Source organism: Diospyros lotus, chromosome 4 (assembly GCF_014633365.1).
Source record: "Diospyros lotus cultivar Yz01 chromosome 4, ASM1463336v1, whole genome shotgun sequence".
NCBI classification, from domain to species: domain Eukaryota; kingdom Viridiplantae; phylum Streptophyta; class Magnoliopsida; order Ericales; family Ebenaceae; genus Diospyros; species Diospyros lotus.
In genome coordinates this window covers 31,593,000-31,611,961 of record NC_068341.1, presented here as the reverse complement: position 1 = coordinate 31,611,961, position 18,962 = coordinate 31,593,000, and the positions used below count along the sequence as shown (strand labels likewise).

The following is an 18,962-nucleotide window of genomic DNA, read 5'->3' as shown; positions in this document are numbered from 1 at the left end:
TTATAATGCTTCCATCTATTTTGACAATGCATCAATTTTAGCAAGCATTAACTTATTCACATCTACTTCATGCACTCCAACTGTTCTTCAATGTGAACTCCTATCTGACCACATTACAAACTACTCACTCATTATTTTGAAGAGGTAATGTAATTCCTCATCTAATTTGTTTCGAATAGAGCCACCTGTTATAAAGTCAACTGCAGAGTGGCTATAAGGAGTCAGTCTAGTGTAAAAATAGTGATTTTGTGCTAGTAACAAAAAACCATGACTAGGGCACTTCCTAAGAAACTCTTTGAACCATTCCCATGTTTCATGAAAGTTTTTAGATTCATCTTGTTGGATGGTCGATATTTCATGCTTGAGTTTATTGATCTTGGCAGGTGGAAAATATTTTGGTTTAAATTTTTTAACCAAATCTACCCATGTAGTAATGCTACCAAATGGTAATGAGTCTAACCACTCCCGAGCTTTATCTTTCAAGGTGTGAGGAAAAAGTTGCATCTTAAGTTCTTCATTGATACCTTAATACTTGAAATTCTTGCAATATTCTAAAAAGCAAGAGAGATGGAAATGTGGATTTTCATCACTTAGTCCATAGAAAGGTATGTTGTTGGAGAATAAATTGATCACATCCTATCTCAACTGAAAGTTTTCATGCCCATATGGACGGTATATTATACTAGACTGGTTCTCAATGATTGGAAGTATCATAAAATCCCCCATCAAGATATCTCTCTCATTAACTTTAGTTGCACGCACCACTAGGGCAAGCTGATTGGCATTGTCACCCATAATATTTTGTTGTTGTTTCCTATATTCCCAATGTTCACAACGTCTTTGGTGAAAAGTTTGGTCAATCTCCAAATCAAACTCAACAATATCAAGACTTTCTAAATGGCGCATGAACCATCTAAATCCTAACACAACAAAAAAAAAAAAAAAAAATTGAAATAGTTTAGAGTCAGAAAATAAGGAAAGCAACACAAATGTTAAAGCTAATCTTAATTAAAGTAATAATCAAAAGAACCAATCCCCAGTAACGATGCCAAAAACTTGTTTGCCGATTTTATCTCAGAAGTGGATAGATCGTAACAAGTAATTTAATGATGAGTCGAGTGTCAAACCCTCAAGGATTAGCTATTGACCCTTACTTTAATCATGCTGATCTCTAACAAATCAAATACACAATTATAAAGCTATTAACAGTTGGTTCTATACTAACTAGAACTGATTAACAAACCACAAACACACAAAAGCAATTCTTCAGATTTCAAAATTCAATAATCTAAGGCACTAGGGTTCATGAATCCATTGTCGTTCTTTATATGACTTAAACTTGTATTACTAGAGTTTGTTACTTCTTTCCTTGAGTTGAAAATCAATGATCCTATGTCAACCAAAATCCTCTCTCGATGGTCATTCGATTTTATGCATATATATGAGATTAATTATCTCTAATCAACGTACAAATATACGTGCACGCATTCACTCTCACTGATCATCTCATAATGATTTCATAAGGCATAATAGTATCTTTATCTATTATAGGACCTTATGTTGTTTATTGCCATGTGCTAATTCATATTGAATCTCTCGAAAGCAACATAAATCACAAATACACTTTAATGGTGATCAAACATTGAAACAGAATTAGAGTATAATAAACAATCAATAAGGAAGACAAGAACACAACAAAAGCAAGTAACTTCAAACTAAAACAATAAGAAATGAGGTTTCATTAGTAACCCTAGTTACAAAAAGCCTAGCTAGACATGAATTCAACAGATAGAAGAATAATTGAGTCAGAATTCATGATTTGGGATATGAATTCATCTCCTTAACTTGATTTTGTCTCTTCAATCTGTGGTTGTCATTGAGTTGTGAAGAATCGGTCTTTATATAATGTTCTTTAGGTTTTTAGAGATGTGCACCAAAAAGACATCTATTCCAGTTCAAATTGGAAGAAAACAGGCCCAAAACGCACTCTCTAGCTAAGCTTCATGCCCAACCACGGTATCCTTGTCGTGGTAGGACTATGAGCTCCAGTGGAGACTTCCAACCATGATCTTACTACAGTATGTTGTTAGTGTTAGTGCCTTAATGATAGATTTAGACGGCATCTTGCAGTTGTAATTCTGAGACTAATGATGTAATTCTTACAAATATAATAAAATATATTTTCATATTTTAAGGTCACATCTTCATTCATACCTCTCCAATTTTTATATATGAATGAGCCCTTAGATTTCTTAATGATAGTCTTATTTTTAAATGTTAAGAATATGTAACAGAGACTTTAAGAATATGGATTTCTTAAAGGTATTCTCAATCCTTAGATTTCTCATAGGAGCGCTATGATTAATCAATTATGAACTAGCACATGGGTTACTACCTTTGCGCTATGATTAATCAATTATGAACTAGCACATGGGTTACTACCTTTGATTTGTATGGGATACTAATGATAAAGGATGGTGAGTCGCATGCCATAATCCATAAGATGGATATAGTAGACATGTTGGTAGATGTTAGTAGAACATCTACTGAATGTGACTCAAGTGATAGATCACATGGCTAAGAGGATCTATGATCTGTTACTGGCTTCAATTATGTTTTTTGTCCATAGACCGGAAGCAACACAGTTGTATTGTATGTTGGTGCCTTAAATTTTTCGTTGCTAAGACCATTTGGTTTTCGAATGGGAGATGCACAGTGTGGTCTTTGTGCAGTAACGTATGGAGGCAAGGTGCGATCAATGGCAGTTGTGATTGCTTAAACCCCTAGCCAGGTTGCACACGATTGGAAATGTGTGTTCAATGTCAAAAGGAGTTCTGATGTGTCATCTCAATCATGTCACGCTAGATCTTGGCATAGCTATTTAGTTAGTGAGTTTTATCAGTCCGTGACTCTCATTCGATCGAGATGTTATTCAATGAAGGGATTATCGTACATGGGAATCGAATGCCTAAATAGGTTCTCTTTAAAGTATGACTTCATTATTGGTAGGATCTCCCTGACATAATGTTAGTTGTCACTCAGAGTCTTTCAGGGTACATCGAGGAGATGGAGAGATTCTCATTGTATACCAAAGTGTTTGGTCAGCATCAAAGAGTTTGACGTGTCTCGATTGCTACTTAGTAGTGAACCTAGAAGGTCACATGCATATCTGAGTGTAGTAGTTGACTAAGTGATAAAAGTTGTAATCATCATTAAGAGTTAATGGATTGGTTCAATGATTAAATTAATAGGAGCAATTGTTAAGAGTTGACAGGCATGCTATTAAGAGTAAACGGGGGTCTCGATTTCATCATGAGAGGATGAAAGGGTCATTAAGAGTTAATGAAGGGTCTAGATGCAATTTTTGAAAACTTGGATAAAAAGGTTAGAACCGGTCGATAGTTCCTTTAGAACGGTCGACCAGTTAGTGCCAAATAGTTGATAGGTCTTTTAGAATGGTCAACCATTTCGGTTGTAGAGGGTCGCGATTCACATGTTTGTTTTGTCATTTCTAAAACGGATTCAGGGCACGTGGCAAAGGAGGACTATTAGACAACCTGTATCTTGGTTGTCTCCCTCTTATCCTCTCTCTCTCTCTCTCTCTCTCTCTCCATGTCCTTTGTCCAGTTTGGGCTAATTTAAAGGCATATAGGGTTTTCAAATGACTTGATATAAAAGGGAAGAAAAAGAAAAACACTTAAGTTTTTGCTACAATTGATGCTCTATTCAATTTCTCTCAGCCAAAGCATTCTCTTCTTCTTCAAAGCCTTTTGAACCTTTCCTCTTTGCTCCAACTCTTGCTCCATTGATATCTTGATTGCTAAAGTTGCAATCCCATCAAAATAGATAGTCTATTGGTTTGGGTCATTCTTGTTTGAACCAATTTTCATCCTATTCATTATGTAAGAAGCTTGGCTAGCTTGTAGAGCTCAGCCCTTACTTGGAGCGTGGACTGACTAGGGCCCTTGTGCTTTCAAGGGTCAGACTAGTCATTCGAAGGATCGTTTGAAATCTATCGATGAGCAACGGGTGTTAGCCAAGAGGATTTCCATCATCTACATTAGACTTTAAACCATCAGTGAGGTATATTTCTAATCCTTTTATGGTTTGTAATGCATAAGGTCTTTAGAAATCGACTCTTTCAAGGTGATTCTTGATTTATTTATGATGTGCTTCTATGAGTTTTTAGAAAAAGTTTTTGAAAACCATAAAACCCTTGCATTAATACACCAAATGTGGGTATTCCTTTTCATATGCATGCCACGATAGGACCGTGAGCTACAACAAGCTTCTCTCATAATGGTCTTGTTATGGTATGCATGTCGCGGTAGGCCGCGAGCTTTTGTTGCTTGGACTCCCAACTCTTCAACTTCCACTTTTTGCTCCTTAAACTTTATGAATTCATTAAAATCGACCCCCAAAAGGTATCCAACCATGTCTTTACTACCTGGTTCAGCTCCAAGTTCATTTAAAATAAGCTTTGCACCTACATTACCAAATATAAGGCCAAATTAGGTAGCAATTTGCCCATTAAATGAATAAATGCTAAGCTTATAGGCCTAAAAAAGTGTAAAAGACACTTATCAACCTCTTTTATGATCAAGAGGGACTACATGTGTAACACCCGGTGTTACCGGTGTTAAGAGAATAAGAAAGGAAGTGTTAAAACTTCCAAAAGTGCCCTTGAGAAGGTGTTAGATCCTTGAGTATATTGGTGCCCTATGAGAGGGGCATTTTGGTAATTTGGATAGTGAAGTCCAATTAAAGGAGTATTTTGATAATTGGAAATAATTCCTATGTGGAATTAGGTGAATAAGTGAATTAAATCCCAATTTTGTATTTATGTGGAGATATGTGATTAATAATTCATAAAAGGGTATTTTGGGAATTTTGGAGTGATTCCATAGAGGAATTTAATTATGGAAAATAGGGAAAATGGTGGATATTGAATTATTTGATAAAATAATTATATTTTCCCTAAAATGGTGAATTAATGTGGTAATGCCACATGGATGGATGAGATGAGAACTTGGAAGCCAAGGTTAGTGTCTTGTTGTGACACTTGGCATTTTGTGGTCCAAGTTAAATTGAGAGATTAAATTAAATGCAAAGAAAATTCAAATTAGTCTTTCAAGCATTTAATGAGAGGCATGATTTTATGGATTAAAGAAAATCCAAAAGAAAATGATAAATGGTCACCATTAATGTTTGAAAAATATGAAGATTTTATTTAAATGAGAAAGAAAGCATTTATGTCTTTCAAGTGGTCTCTCATGTGATGGTGGAAATTAGTCCTATTAAATTAAATGGGAAAAAATTAATTATGTCTCTCAAGTCTGATGGTTGGAAATTAGTCAAAATAAATTAATTGGAAATAAAAAAAAATTTCCAAGTGATCCAATGGTTGTGCTTAAGTCTTGAAAAGGCAAAATAATCCAATGGATGAGATTAATCAAGATAAAGAGCTTGGATTGTGCTTTCTCCAAGAGAGGAGACTTGTTTATTTAAAATGAATGGTGGAGATTTAATTCTCCTTAAGCACATGGATTGTGCTTTTAATGAATGGTGGAGATCCATTCTTGAAAATGGGAAAGGGTAGTATAAAATGGCAAGTGTGGAAGACTTGTCTCCCTTTGGCCATTTGTAGAAAGAATGAAAGAAAGAAGAGATGAGAGGAAAGGAAGAAGAAGAAGAGAAAGGAATCAAGGTAAGTGCATTCTTCTTCTCTTTATTTAGTGTTCTTGTATGCAAAGTAAGTGAGTTCTTTGTTTGAATGCCATCTTAGATGGGAGAAGATGTTGATGGAAGCTCTCTTGAAATGAAGATTTGAAGATTCAAGAAGAGGTAAGGGATGGCCCCATGGGAGGGTGGCCTTGCAATGTGTTGTAAGTATGTTTCATAAGTGTATATGTTGCATTTGACATGTTCTTTTATGTTCATGAGACTTATGGCCATAGGTTAGTTTGGGAACATGGTTAAAATGGTGGGTTGATGCCTCTAACCTTGGAGGGTTGTGAGGGCAAAGAAACCTAGCCACACTTGCATGCATTTGGCATCATATAATCTTGTTATGTTCATATTTATTTTGCATTGCACCCTTATTGAGCTTAATAGCTCATGAGGTTTTTACCCTCACATATAGGTTGTGGAAGCATGGGAAAAATCAAGGCAAGGTGGAATGGCTTGTGGAAGCATGGAAATGAAGATTCAAGTGTATTGGATGGCTTAGGGTAGCCTATTTTGTTGCTTTGGATTTATGTAGTGTAATGTATTTGGTTGGTAATGGCTTGTTTAAGCCTAAGGCTATGGGTGTATTTCCTTTTATAGTGTTTGATTTTGAATTGAAATGAGATTATGGCTTATGGCATGTTGAAGCCTAAGTGTTGGTGAAGTCTTATTTTTTGAATGTTATGGAAGCATCAAGAGTATGGTTAAGCCTTAATTTTGGAGAAAAAGAGGCTAAAATTGAAGGAAAGTGAAGTATATTTATTTAATTTAAATTCTGGAAAGTTTGGGTTAGAAAGGCCCAAGAAAAAAAAAATTGAAGTTGTAGTAGGTGGCAGTAGCCCGCGCGCGAGCAGGGCCGCATCGGTTGCCGCATGTGCGGGCGCGTGCAGGCGGGCGCGCGTGAGCGGCAGTGGCCGCGCGCAGGTGGGCGCGCGAGCGGCGTGCCAGCGGGCCCCGTCGGCCGAATTTTTTTAAAAATTCTGAAATTTGGGGATTTAAGGGGCAATTCTAAATTAATTTTTGGGCCTCGGAGGAATTTTCAAAATAAAATGATTTTTCAGGCATTTTTGGAGAAAATGCCGAAATTTTGGAAAATTGAAAATTTGAGTTTTTCCTCCAAAATTGGTAATCAATCAATAAATTGATTTTAATGGTGATTTATGGAGCTTGGAAAAATTCTTGGATGGAAAAGAATTAAATATAAATAAGAAAATGGCAGTTGGGCATCTTCATGAGTTTTTCTTTTAACCAAATGTGGTGAGGTTGAAGCCCAATTCTGCTATGAATCTTGGGGTTGAGGGAAGGATAGGACGAGCCTAGTTCCCACTTAGGGCGTTTCGTCTTGAAACATGGTCCACCCTTCACCAAAGGCCGGGCAGGTGGACAATTCGGGTAATTGGGGTTCAAACACATATTGTTCTTTCGGAAGACCACCAAAACCTAAGACAACTTCTTGGTGTGTGATTCACCTTGTTTACTTTTTTGTTTTGACATATTTTTTAATTAATGAGAAAATGTGTTTGATGAAAAAACCAAAATTAGAATTGAAAATCAAATATGTTGATTTGATATTTTGAAATAAGCTTTCTTTATTTTGAAACATGTAAGAAAGTTTTTGGTTCGAAAATTCAAACGTTTGAAAAATCTAAAGATTATGCTTCATGTTTTGAAACTTGTTATCTATGTTTCGAAACATCACATGTTTATGCATATGTTTCAAAACTTGATTATGTTTTCAAATGTTTTCTTACTTTGAATGTGTTGGTCCCTTAGGGTATAGCCACTCAAGAAAGAGGTGAATTGAGTGATTAAAATTTTTCTTAATTTTAATAAATATTCTCGATTAATGATTTTATTGAAAAATATATATTTGATAAATATAATAAATTATATTTGAGATTAATAATAAATGTAAGCCAAAAGATATAACAAAAATAAATACAATGAGGCACAAGACAATTTATAGTGGTTTGGTGTCTTCACATACACCTAGTCCACTCTCCCAAGGTCTAACCACCCTTGGGGTTCCACTAAATCAAAATAAAAAAGGTTTTCACATTAGCTCACATTGAAAACTAGATACACACCTAGATTACAATGGGTTCTAGGAAACCACTACACCAAGGTTTTCTCCCTAGCTTACTTTGGAAACTAGATTCACCTAAATTTTAACGGATCTATGAAACATATACAATTCTTAATAATAATTTAAATGTTTACAAATAATTTGTCCACATTTAGACACAAATAAGTAATTAAGAACAAATTATACAAGGCAATAATATTTAAATAAATAAATAAATTTGTAATCTCAAATAAAGAAGTTCGGATTTGTCGTAGAAGACTTGAAGAACTTTTATCCTTTTACCTTGTGGCTCTTCGATGGATAAACAATGAATCTTTGAGAGCCTTGAAATGCTTGAAAATTAGCTTGAGAGCTTTTGGAAGCTTTGGATGTGCAATATGTGCAATGGATACTCAAAAAATGAGTTTGGGGGGTATTTATAAGCATTTTAGCCATTAAAGAAAGGGTTAATATGAAGTTTGAAATTAAAAAAATGTTTAGACTTTTTCAAACAATAAGAAAACATGTCTCACCTTTAATTCAAAATAAATTTACTTTTTGCATGAGAAATCAAGATTTGAAAATTCAATTATAAACTTTTGAGACATAAATGATTAAAACAAGAAAACATGTCTAAAAGTAATTTCCTTTAATTCAAAATAAATTTACTTTTTGCATGAGTAAGAGAAAATATGTTTAAAACCAATTCTCTTTAATTCAAAATAAATTTACTTTTTGTATGAGAAAAAGAAAACATGTTTAAAAGTAATTTTCCTTTAATTCAAAATAAATATACTTTTTCCATTGGCTGCTGCTAGTTTCGACTGGGTAAGGTTGCAAACTAGCCTCTTGAAAATAAGGAAACGACACATTTTCTTCTTGGATGACTGGGTTTTCAAAATTTCAAATAGGGTTTGGATCATCCACAAGGGAAGATCCATTGTCATAATATGGGGTGAAACTAATTTTGAACATTGAGAGGGTTTGCAAATAGTAATTGCTCCAATAAAGCTAGATAAAATTGAAGATCGAGGACTTGCTGTTGGAGGGAAAAAATGTAAGATACACAGTCATAAATAGGATCTTAAAGCCTAGGTTGACCTTCATACAAAAGTGTAGTGATAGCTCCATAACGGTCACTAACTGGAAGTTGGGCTAGGAGCTTTAAGGCATTACTAGCACCAAAAACCTTATGGATAGCTGCAAAATCAGTAGGTCCTTCTTCATGGTAGAAGTAAGGGGCAAAGACGCGTGATTGAGTACATTTTCTTCTTAATACTTTGTAGGCACCGCACGGAGAACCGGGTCTTGATATGATTTTCTAGTTTTTTTTTTTTTTTTTAAAGACTGGGTAGATGTAGTCGAATTTGGGTACTAGGTAGATCTGGATAGATTTAGCTAGATCTGGATAGATCTAGCTGGATGTTGGGACTGGGTAGATCTTAGTAAATCTAGTTGGATCTGGGTAGATCAGGTCGGATAAACAGACAGAGGACAAACTACTATGAAACCCTAACAAGAACAATCACAAGGATAGGAAAAAATTGAAAAAAAAAAATACAAATGAAAAGGAGCTCACTGTGAATCCGATCGAGCAGGAGCAGCAGCAGCAACCGACGCAGGTCTGGGCGACGGTAACAGCAATGGCGGGTGCAGATCTTGGCAATAGTAATAGCGGCAGCGAGCATGAATTTAGGCAGCAGCAACAACGGTGGTCGATTTAGAGACCGCAATGATAATGAGACGGTGGCGAATGAGGAAGACGACACTTGAGAAGGCAACAAATGAGAGGACAACGGAGAGACGATGAGGGCGATAAGAAAGAGAGAAAGAGAAAGAGTGAGAACAAATGGGTGAGGAAGACGACTTCTTCTCCTTTTTTATTATTATTATTATTATTATTATTATTATTATTATTATTATTATTTTTTTTTTTTTAAGAACATAAACGAAATTTGCACAAATTTCCCTATTTCAATATTCTAAGCTACCAAAAGAGATTTATTATCCCTAATTCCCTTCTAATTCATTTTTAAAAATTCATTGTGTTCCAAATATAGAAAAAATCTTTTGGTCTTGGAACTAATTTTCAATCTTCATTTTTCTTGCACAACTTTGATCCAAAATTAATCTTCTAAGGCTTGATCCATGCAAGTTGGTTCAATCATTAGATATGAAGGCCACATTGTAAAACATATAGTTCTTACACCTTAACTTGGTTCTCTAATTATTTGATCTATTGGATGATCTTGCAAAAATTTATAATTCTTGGGAAGCATACCTAAATCATCCTCATCTTAGAGAGATAATTTTATCATCTAATTCTCTTAGCTTTCTTTCTAAAGATTTAAAAAAATTTATCATTTGAAAACAAAAGCACAACCAAGTAATCCTAGAGAAATTTTCTACTACAACATATAATGTTTTCCACCCAAACTTCTAGTTTGTGTGAGTTCAAATAGATCTAAGTGTAAAAGCTGTAAATGCCTACTGATTGATATTTCACTCATAGATTTAGGCTCTACCCTTCTTACTTTAATAACAAGCATCATAAAAAATTCTTCACAGATTTTCATTTTAGGAAGCCCGACAACTAGATCAAAATTTTCTTGACTAGGTTTGGATTTGCATGACCTAATATATCTTTTATGACACAAAAAGAATATCCTCATTCTTTACTATTAGGCATTATTTCTATAAGGTGACATACCTTATTTCTTTGGGAGTGAGATCTATAGATCTCTCCCACTAGTCATGTGTGATGAGCATCCACTATCCATATACAATTTGCTACCCATTATGGTTCTCACGCACATCTACATATTTGATAAGATCACGTTTTAGGTTTGGGTACTCATCTATAAATGGGTCCCTTAAATCTTTCTTCATTATGATCAAATGATTTAATTATTCTTGATGTATGTGGATGAGGAGCAACATTTAAGATTTTATGATCTAACTCATTCATTGTTTGTATTACCCCTTTGGGTATCCACATTTGTACTATGTTGTTTCCATTCTCTCTTAAGTGTTTTGTACCTTGGTTTGGATTTTGAATTTTTCTTTGAAATTAATGTGGCTAAACTTTTCTCTATTGCATTCTTTTCTACTAATAGTTTATTATTTTGAGTTTTTAATATTTTATTTTCTTCTTCAAGATTAATTAATTGATCTTTTAATTTATCTTCATTTTCTTTCTTGAGTTTTTGTGATTTTTCTTTTAAGTTATTTAATTTACTCTTTAATTTTTCATTTTCTTCTTATGATTTTTCTTGATTGTTTTTACTTCTTTCTTAATAGATATATATTTTATATATACTTCTTCGTATGCTTTTAGTAATTCTTCTAACTTTAAGTTATCTTCCTCTTCTTCATCTTCTTCTATTACCATAAAGCATACATGTGCCTTTTCCTTATTGGATTGGAATGAGTCACTAGAATCATCCATATCCCATGCGGGAATGGCATTTCTTTTTGATTTCTTGGCTCTTTTTTCTTTTTCTCCTCACCTTTGAATGCTAATGTTTTCTTTTCATTATACTCTTTAGCATCTTCATTCATTTTCCTTAACATTCTAAAAATATTTGAGGCTTTTTCGAACCATCCATTCAAATTACTAATTATCTCACTAAGCCATAACTTACATCTTTGATATTGAAACATAAGAAAACTCATTTTAGAATTATTGGTTCCTTCATGAATTCTCTCTAATTCTTTCCATAATTTATGAGATATGGAGCATGAAGACAATTTTAGTAACGCCCCGCTTTCTCGGGCGAGTTATAACTTGGGATAATTCTAGGATAATAATTTTTTCCTTCAAACTAATGCTAAACCATATCATTCCTTATATCTATCCCAAATTTTTCATATATTTTCTCAAAAGAGAATCATTATACACATCAAATGCAGAAGCAAGGATCGAACCTGATATTTTAACATTGATCATAAATCAATTCTTACATCATCGTTCCTCAACATAACTTAATACATACCATAAGTTCTCAATTAACATTAACCCTAAATAAGGTTATACATCATCATTTCTCAAAATGTTCAGAATTTACTGTAGCAGAACTTAAATACGAAGGCTACATAACATACACTCAATACATCATGCGCTTTGCTAAGTGTCATTCCATGCCTCATTCATCCTCGTATCTACTACAATCTCCATCTGGAACGTTTGAATATTCCATGGGCAAAGCCCAATCATCTAAGTAAGGGAACAATAAACACATTTCGTGCATGAATGCAAAATGCAAAATGTCCTTTCCATATCATTTCGGTTTGAGTCGACAGCACCCAACTATTGCTCCCCATTTTTACAGCCCCAGGCCGAGGTGTATGGGTGCACTCTTGGCAGAGCAGCGATGCCAGTCCATATCTCAAACCCTTATGCGATGCATGATCAATAATATCATCCTGAACATATGCACATTTTATCATCAATTCATGTAAATGCAATCTTCAAGATATATTCATATCAAGGCATGATAACATGATAAAATTATTTACTTAAAATCGGGTTTTGGGTTGAACCACTTACAAACCAAGCATTTTCCATAAAACTAAATCCAGTTGGGAAGTACCACTTACCTTCTCAAGCTTATCGGGCTACCTTGATATTCACGCATTGCCTCAAAATTCGTGCATCATCTCGATTTGCATGTCATCCTCAAAATTTGCACAAGTCACTTCAACTTTAAGCCTCAAAGCATCCTAATCACCATATTTAAGCATTAAAACTTATTTTTCCATAATTTCTCGCATTTTCTTTATTTTTCTTTCTAGTTTTTCCTAGTTTTCCTCAATAAATGCAAACTAAATATTTCTCCAATATTTTACTATGAAAATTCATAAAATAATATTCTTGAATTTTAAAAATTTTCTAGGGAATTTTACTTACCTTAACTTAACCCCTCAGGCTTTCTCGGTATGTGTGTCTGACCTCAATTTTTGTGACTGACCTCGAAAAGTGTGCCCAAATAATTTTTCTCGTCAAAATATTTGGAATATTACTAAATCTCCAAATCCTATTTTTCTAGAATTTTCTAGGATTTTTCATCTTTTTTTTCCTTTTCTTTTCCTTTCTTTTTCTTTTCTTTTCTTTGTTTTTCTTTTTTTCTTTTTCTTTCTCCTTCCTTCTTCTTCTTCCTTGCTCCTTTGTTTTTCTTTTTTTCTTTTTCTTTCTCCTTCCTTCTTCTTCTTCCTTGCTCCTTGCACACGAACAAAACTCTTTCTTTTCTTTTCTTTTCTTTCTTTCTTTCTTTCTTCTCCTTTACCCGCACCCTATGCACAACCACTACGCACTAGCACCGTGGCCTCTTTCGGTCACCACTCATCTCGCGGCCATTGCACGACCACCTCTAGTCGTTCGCGTCGCCTCCTCGTCCCTACTGCTGCTCGCTGCATGTCGGCCATGGCCGTACACAACAGCTCGTGCACGCTCGCCCATGGCTGTGCCGGCCACCTCCGTTGCAACTTCCCTCATGGCTGCTCCAGCTCCGCCTCAGCCCAAGCTCTAACACACTCTCTCTCTCTCTCTCTCTCGGCCAAGCGCTCTCTCCAACTCCCTGCTTCCCTCATTTCTCTTTGTTTACTATTTATAAGCTCGCAGTTGCTCCCTCACTGCCATGCCCCTACCTACTTGTGTATAGCACACTCAAATTGCAACCACCACATTTGCAGAGCATGGAGATTGCAGGCCATGGTGAGTTTTGCAAGGCATGGTACATACAGCACGCGTATGCATATATATATAATTATATATATTACATTATATATAAGAAAATTACATCTTTAAACTCCAATTTTCATCTCTAATTCACTTGGAAAATTTTGTAATTACAATTATACCCTCAAACATTAAATTAATTTGCATCTCAATACCGAAAACATAAAATTAATAACCAAAGATTAACTCGATAAAGATGATTTCACCCTAATGTCCTCACCGGCCCATCGTGTGATGTATAGGGTTTGGATTGCATTCATAGGGAGAAACATGCTTTGTGTGTGATGGGATGTGTGAGCATTAGCATGACCCAATTGGCCTAAGAGCCAATTTGGGTACTCTAGGTGAGCATTTACATTTAGAGCACTTCGCATGTGTGTGTTCTTATGTGGGCGTAGCATGGCCTGATGCTCGATTTATGGGTGGTGCCTTGACATTTAGTTTATGCTGTAAATGCCATTGCATTTCCTATGTGTTGCATTGCATGGTGAGGATGAGTGGTTATGAGAGGTGGGTTAGGCCCACGGCGTAAGACCGTGGAACGGGTCCACGACAGCGACATGTTATGATGATATGTTATGTATGACAGAAAAAGCATGTTATGAATGTCAGGAAGAGCTGACCAAAGTCAAGAAAAAACGGGTCAGGAATGATGATATGGTAGCCTATATTGGGTTGCTCGCACATTTTGTATGTGGAACTTGGGTGCCAATATGTGTATCCTATGTAGGCCCCAAAGACCCTTTATGTGCAGTTACTTTATGTTTTTAGGTCTAATACATGACATGATGTGTTACTACATTGACATGGAATACATGTGGTATGGGAAAAATTATATTCCTAACATGTTACCTACATATGATTATGCTTGCGAGCCTTGCGGCTCACGTTTGCTTGCGTCATTCTAGGTGAGGACTAGGCTCTAGATATTGGCAAGCTAGGTGGTGCTCGGGGCGAGGGTTAGACGTGTACAAAGCAATCCCAACCAGAAGGTCCTGGTACTGTCTTCTTATTGCAAATATTGTAATAGGGTAACATGTCAGCTCATTGTTGCTTAATTTGATCGACCCTGATGTAAACTTAAGAATGTGTTAAATAAATGTTATGGCAGTAGCAAAGCATTAATGTCAGGAATGAGTATGCTAGCTTTTGTATTTTTATTAAGACTCTGGCAAATGTCAACAATTCTGACACTTCCCCTTGAATTCCTCAGCTGGGGTTTCCAAGGAAGAGATCGCCATGAGTTGTTGGTAGCCGTGCTGGAGTCGCGTCCCCGAATAAGGATATATAAATATTAATTATAGAAATGGGGCGTTACACCTTACTTGAAAGAAAATGGCTTCCTATTATTCAACTCAAAACCCATGTTCCTTTAGATTATGTTCGCATGTTTTATTCAAATGCCCAAAGCTCCTTCAATGGGCATGACTATAGTCATCGCTTTAAATCTTTTTTACAAAATACTGAATTTGAAATCAACCTTAGAACCATCACTAAGATCTTAGAAATTGAAAACAAAGGTGATATCTACACTTCTCACAATTTTAATGCTTTAGAAACTTGTCGAACTATATCTGAAAACCCTACCCTTGCTAAGCCTCTCGCTAACTTTGAACAACTTATCCATTGATATTAGCATTCTACACCTCATTGTGTGTCAAGTCCTTAGTGCTCAAAAAGGAAATTATGCAAAACTTTATCTCGAGAATCTATGGTTTTTAGAAAAACTTGTCAAAAATGACATAAATCTTCCTACCATGATTTGTTCAAAAATGGTGAATGCCCGTTCTCATTCGAAAAAGTCTCTTCTATATGGATGTCTCCTTTCAACTTTTATCCGAACAAAGTTTTCTCATATCAAATCTTCATCCATTTTACCCGAAAACCAAATCCCCATCTTTAATCATAGCTCACTCCTTAAGATAGGATGTGTCTATGATCAGTCCCTACATAAATATGTGAAAGTAGTTCATCGTCATCAACAATATGATCATGAAGTGGACCCTGATAATGAAAAAGATGCTAAAGAAGCCCCTGAGCCTTAGAGAGAAGTTGGATCCTCATCTCAAGTGACTCCTAACATGATGGCATCCCTTTAGTCCATTATCACTATAGGGTTTGCAAGCATGTTTGCCAAACTTGAAGATGCATTGGCCCTTTAGCAAGACTTGTTTTCCACTCAGATGCAGGCACTCAATGACAGATTGGATGATCATCATCGGCATACGAATGAGCACATTGATAGTCTTCAAGACCAAATAGGAAACCTAGAAGAGCTAGTAGTTAGTCATCATAGGGATAATTCCCTTGATTCCATGGCCATCTAGGCTTTTGCTTCATTTGAATGTTTGTCTTTAAATGTTACCTTTTATCCATTTTTTTTATTATGATGAAAAGAGGGACAAATTTGGGTTAAATACATGTTTTTAGTGGTGTTTGATTGATGTTAAGATTTTAATGTTTGATAAGCTCTTGATGATATTGATTTATTCATGAAATTGGCAATGCTTGGGTGCTAACAATTATTGATTTTGTTGTGTGCGTTTCAAGCAAAGTCAAAAGAGAATATGCCTCCCATAAGGTTCGTTTTCTACCTCCCGTAAAAGTTTAAGGGGGAGTTAGATTGATAATTCAAAATTTGAGTTTGCTTTTCAAAAAGTTTTATCATTATAAAAAAAATAGGGGGAGAATTTTTGTGACATATTTTTTGATTAATGAGAAAATGTGTTTGATAAAAAACCAAAATTAGAATTGAAAATCAAATATGTTGATTTGATATTTCGAAATAAGATTTCTTGATTTCGAAACAAGCATGAAAGTTTTTGGTTTGAAAATTCAAATGTTTGAAAAATCTAAAGATTATGCTTCATGCTTCGAAACTTGTTATCTATGTTTCGAAACTTCACATGTTTAGGTATATGTTTCGAAACTTGATTAAGTTTTCAAATGTTTTCTTAGTTTGAATGCTATGTTTCAAATCTTCAATGTTGGTTGGTTCAAAACAAAGGTTTCTAAGTATTTATATTTTGAAACATGCATAGTACATGTCAAAACTTATGTTATTTCTGACAAAAAGTACAAGGAAATTTGAAATACACTTTGTGTGAAATTTTTTGTATTGTGTCTAAAAGTAATTCAATCTCTTTATTCCATTTTGGTGAAAGCTAATTCAAATTTAAAAGGTTAATCATGGCATTTATGGTAATTGAGAGACCCCTTATCTAGCATTAAATGCTCTTCCTGTCTGCAAACTAGCTGTAATGGTCAGATGTATCGAAACATGTGGTATATGTTTCAAAACCTTAGTGTAAATTGGGGTATTTCGAAACATGATTAGTTGTGTTTCGAAACTTGTCTTAAAATTTCATGAAATCTTGTCTTTAACGGCTAGAAATGATCAAATTTTATATCTTCATATAAAAGGCAGGTATTTGAAGATGAAGAGAACAACAGAAAGAATACAAAAAGAACATTTATTGTGCTCTCAAAGCTCTAGGTCCTCACTGAATGTGCATTGAATGTTTAAAGGAGAAGCAAACTTGATCAAAACACATATATTGTATATTTCGAAACTTGCTCAACCAGAAACATTTATTTCAAAACATAAATCATATATTTCAAAACCTAGTTCTCTTTCATTAATCAGTGTTAAAAGAAGAAAAAATTATACATATCCCAATTCACTCCCCCTCTTAGGATATTTTTTCCATCATTTGAACTAACTTTTGACTATCACGTCTACGTATGCTTCCATCATGCTTATTTACCATACTTTGATATGTGGCGCCATCATTTTTCAACCCAAATGGCATCACTTGATAGCAATATGTTCCCTTCTCAATGCTAAAAGCTATTTTCCAGGTCTCCGGGGGATAAATGCTAATATGGTAGTATCCGAATAAAGCATCAAGAAAACTCAGCATGGCATACCCAGATGTCTCGTCGACTAGGCGATCGATTCGAGGGGGAGGATAAGAGTCCTTAGGGAAGGCCTTATTGAGCTCCGTGAAGTAGACACATACTCACCACTTCCCGTTGGATTTTTTAACGACCACTTCCTATTGGATTTTTGGCTAACGAGTCGGGGTATTGCACCTCTCGAATGAATCCTGCCTCTAGAAGCTTATCAACTTCTTCCTTTAAGCATTTAAGGCGTTCGTGAGCGATAAGTCTCTTCTTCTATTTCACTAGCTTAGCATCTTTTTGAACATTCAAGTGATTGGAGATGATTTCTAGATCAATTCCAAGCATATCAGCGGGTGACATATCCGCATGGGACCTCAAGCACTTTACAATTTCTCCTTTTCCTTGTTTCGGTAATTGGCTCGCAACATACACCAGTCATTCTTTATTATTATCTTCCAAAGGGATTGCTTCAAGGGTCTCTATCGATTGGGCCTTGGCAGAGTTGAGGTGTAATATCCCAAATCCTTATAAGATTGGTTTATTTTGAAAGATACACGATGCTTGTAGACGTGATAGAATATAATCTGAAGTTTAAAGCCTAAAACTAGCATGACCATTAGAAGGCTTAGGGTCAGGGTATAAGGCGCTTTCTCCTTGAGAAGTATTTGGGAAATTAAGGGTTTCCTAAGAAGGGGGTGACCAAGGTATAAATAATGAAAGAAGTAGGGATGAAATGGAAATTCTTAAAAATCGTAACTAAGGACTTAAGCTAACCAAACCGGATGAACCGACAATTCGATAGGGAAAAGGATGAGACACTTGGCACCTTGGAATGTGCCACATGGTGGAGCAATGATAAGTTATGATTTTGAGACACTTGGCACCTTGGGGATATGCCACACGGTGGAGTAATGATTAACACCAAATTTCCAAAATCTAAGTGGGCTTAAAAAGTAATGACATGTGGCATAAGCAATGATGGAGCCTAATCTAGCCTAATCTGTATATAACACTTGGCACCATGGGGATGGGCTACATGGAAAAGCAATTATGAGGCTCAAATCTCAAGACCAAGTGGCCTAATCTTGTGGCAACACATGGCAAAGGATGGCAAGAGTAATGATGAGTTATGATTAAGAGCAACACATGGCAAAACGGGGTTAGTCGAGCACCTCTATAAATAAATCATTAGGGGAAGAATTCAGCCATACGAAAAGGGAGAGGAGGAAGGACATTTTGAAAGAGAAATTCTGCAAAAAACGGGAGGAAGTTTTGCCTAAAGACTGAGAAGAAATCGCCTCTACAAGTTTCCCGGGCCTACACCAAAGAACTTGCCAAAACCCACGAAAATCTTGAGCTAAGTATGATTTAAGTTTATAATCCTATAGAACATGGAAAAAATGAGCTATAGGAAAAAATGGGGGTCAAATCGGGGTTAAAATGACCGAGTTATAACCCCAAAATGGAAGAAATCGGAAGTTGGCCGAGAAGTAGGGGCGATGCTTGAGCTTCACGCGCCAAGAGGGG

General features: G+C 35.5%; 1 non-coding gene across 1 annotated transcript; it reads left to right on the top strand.

Annotated features, from left to right (window-relative positions):
* The first annotated feature begins 262 nt into the window (after positions 1 to 262).
* LOC127800846 (small nucleolar RNA R71) lies at positions 263 to 369 on the top strand. Its single transcript, XR_008022873.1, has one exon. It is a non-coding gene; the product is annotated as a small nucleolar RNA R71 (small nucleolar RNA).
* The last annotated feature ends 18,593 nt before the right edge of the window (positions 370 to 18,962 follow it).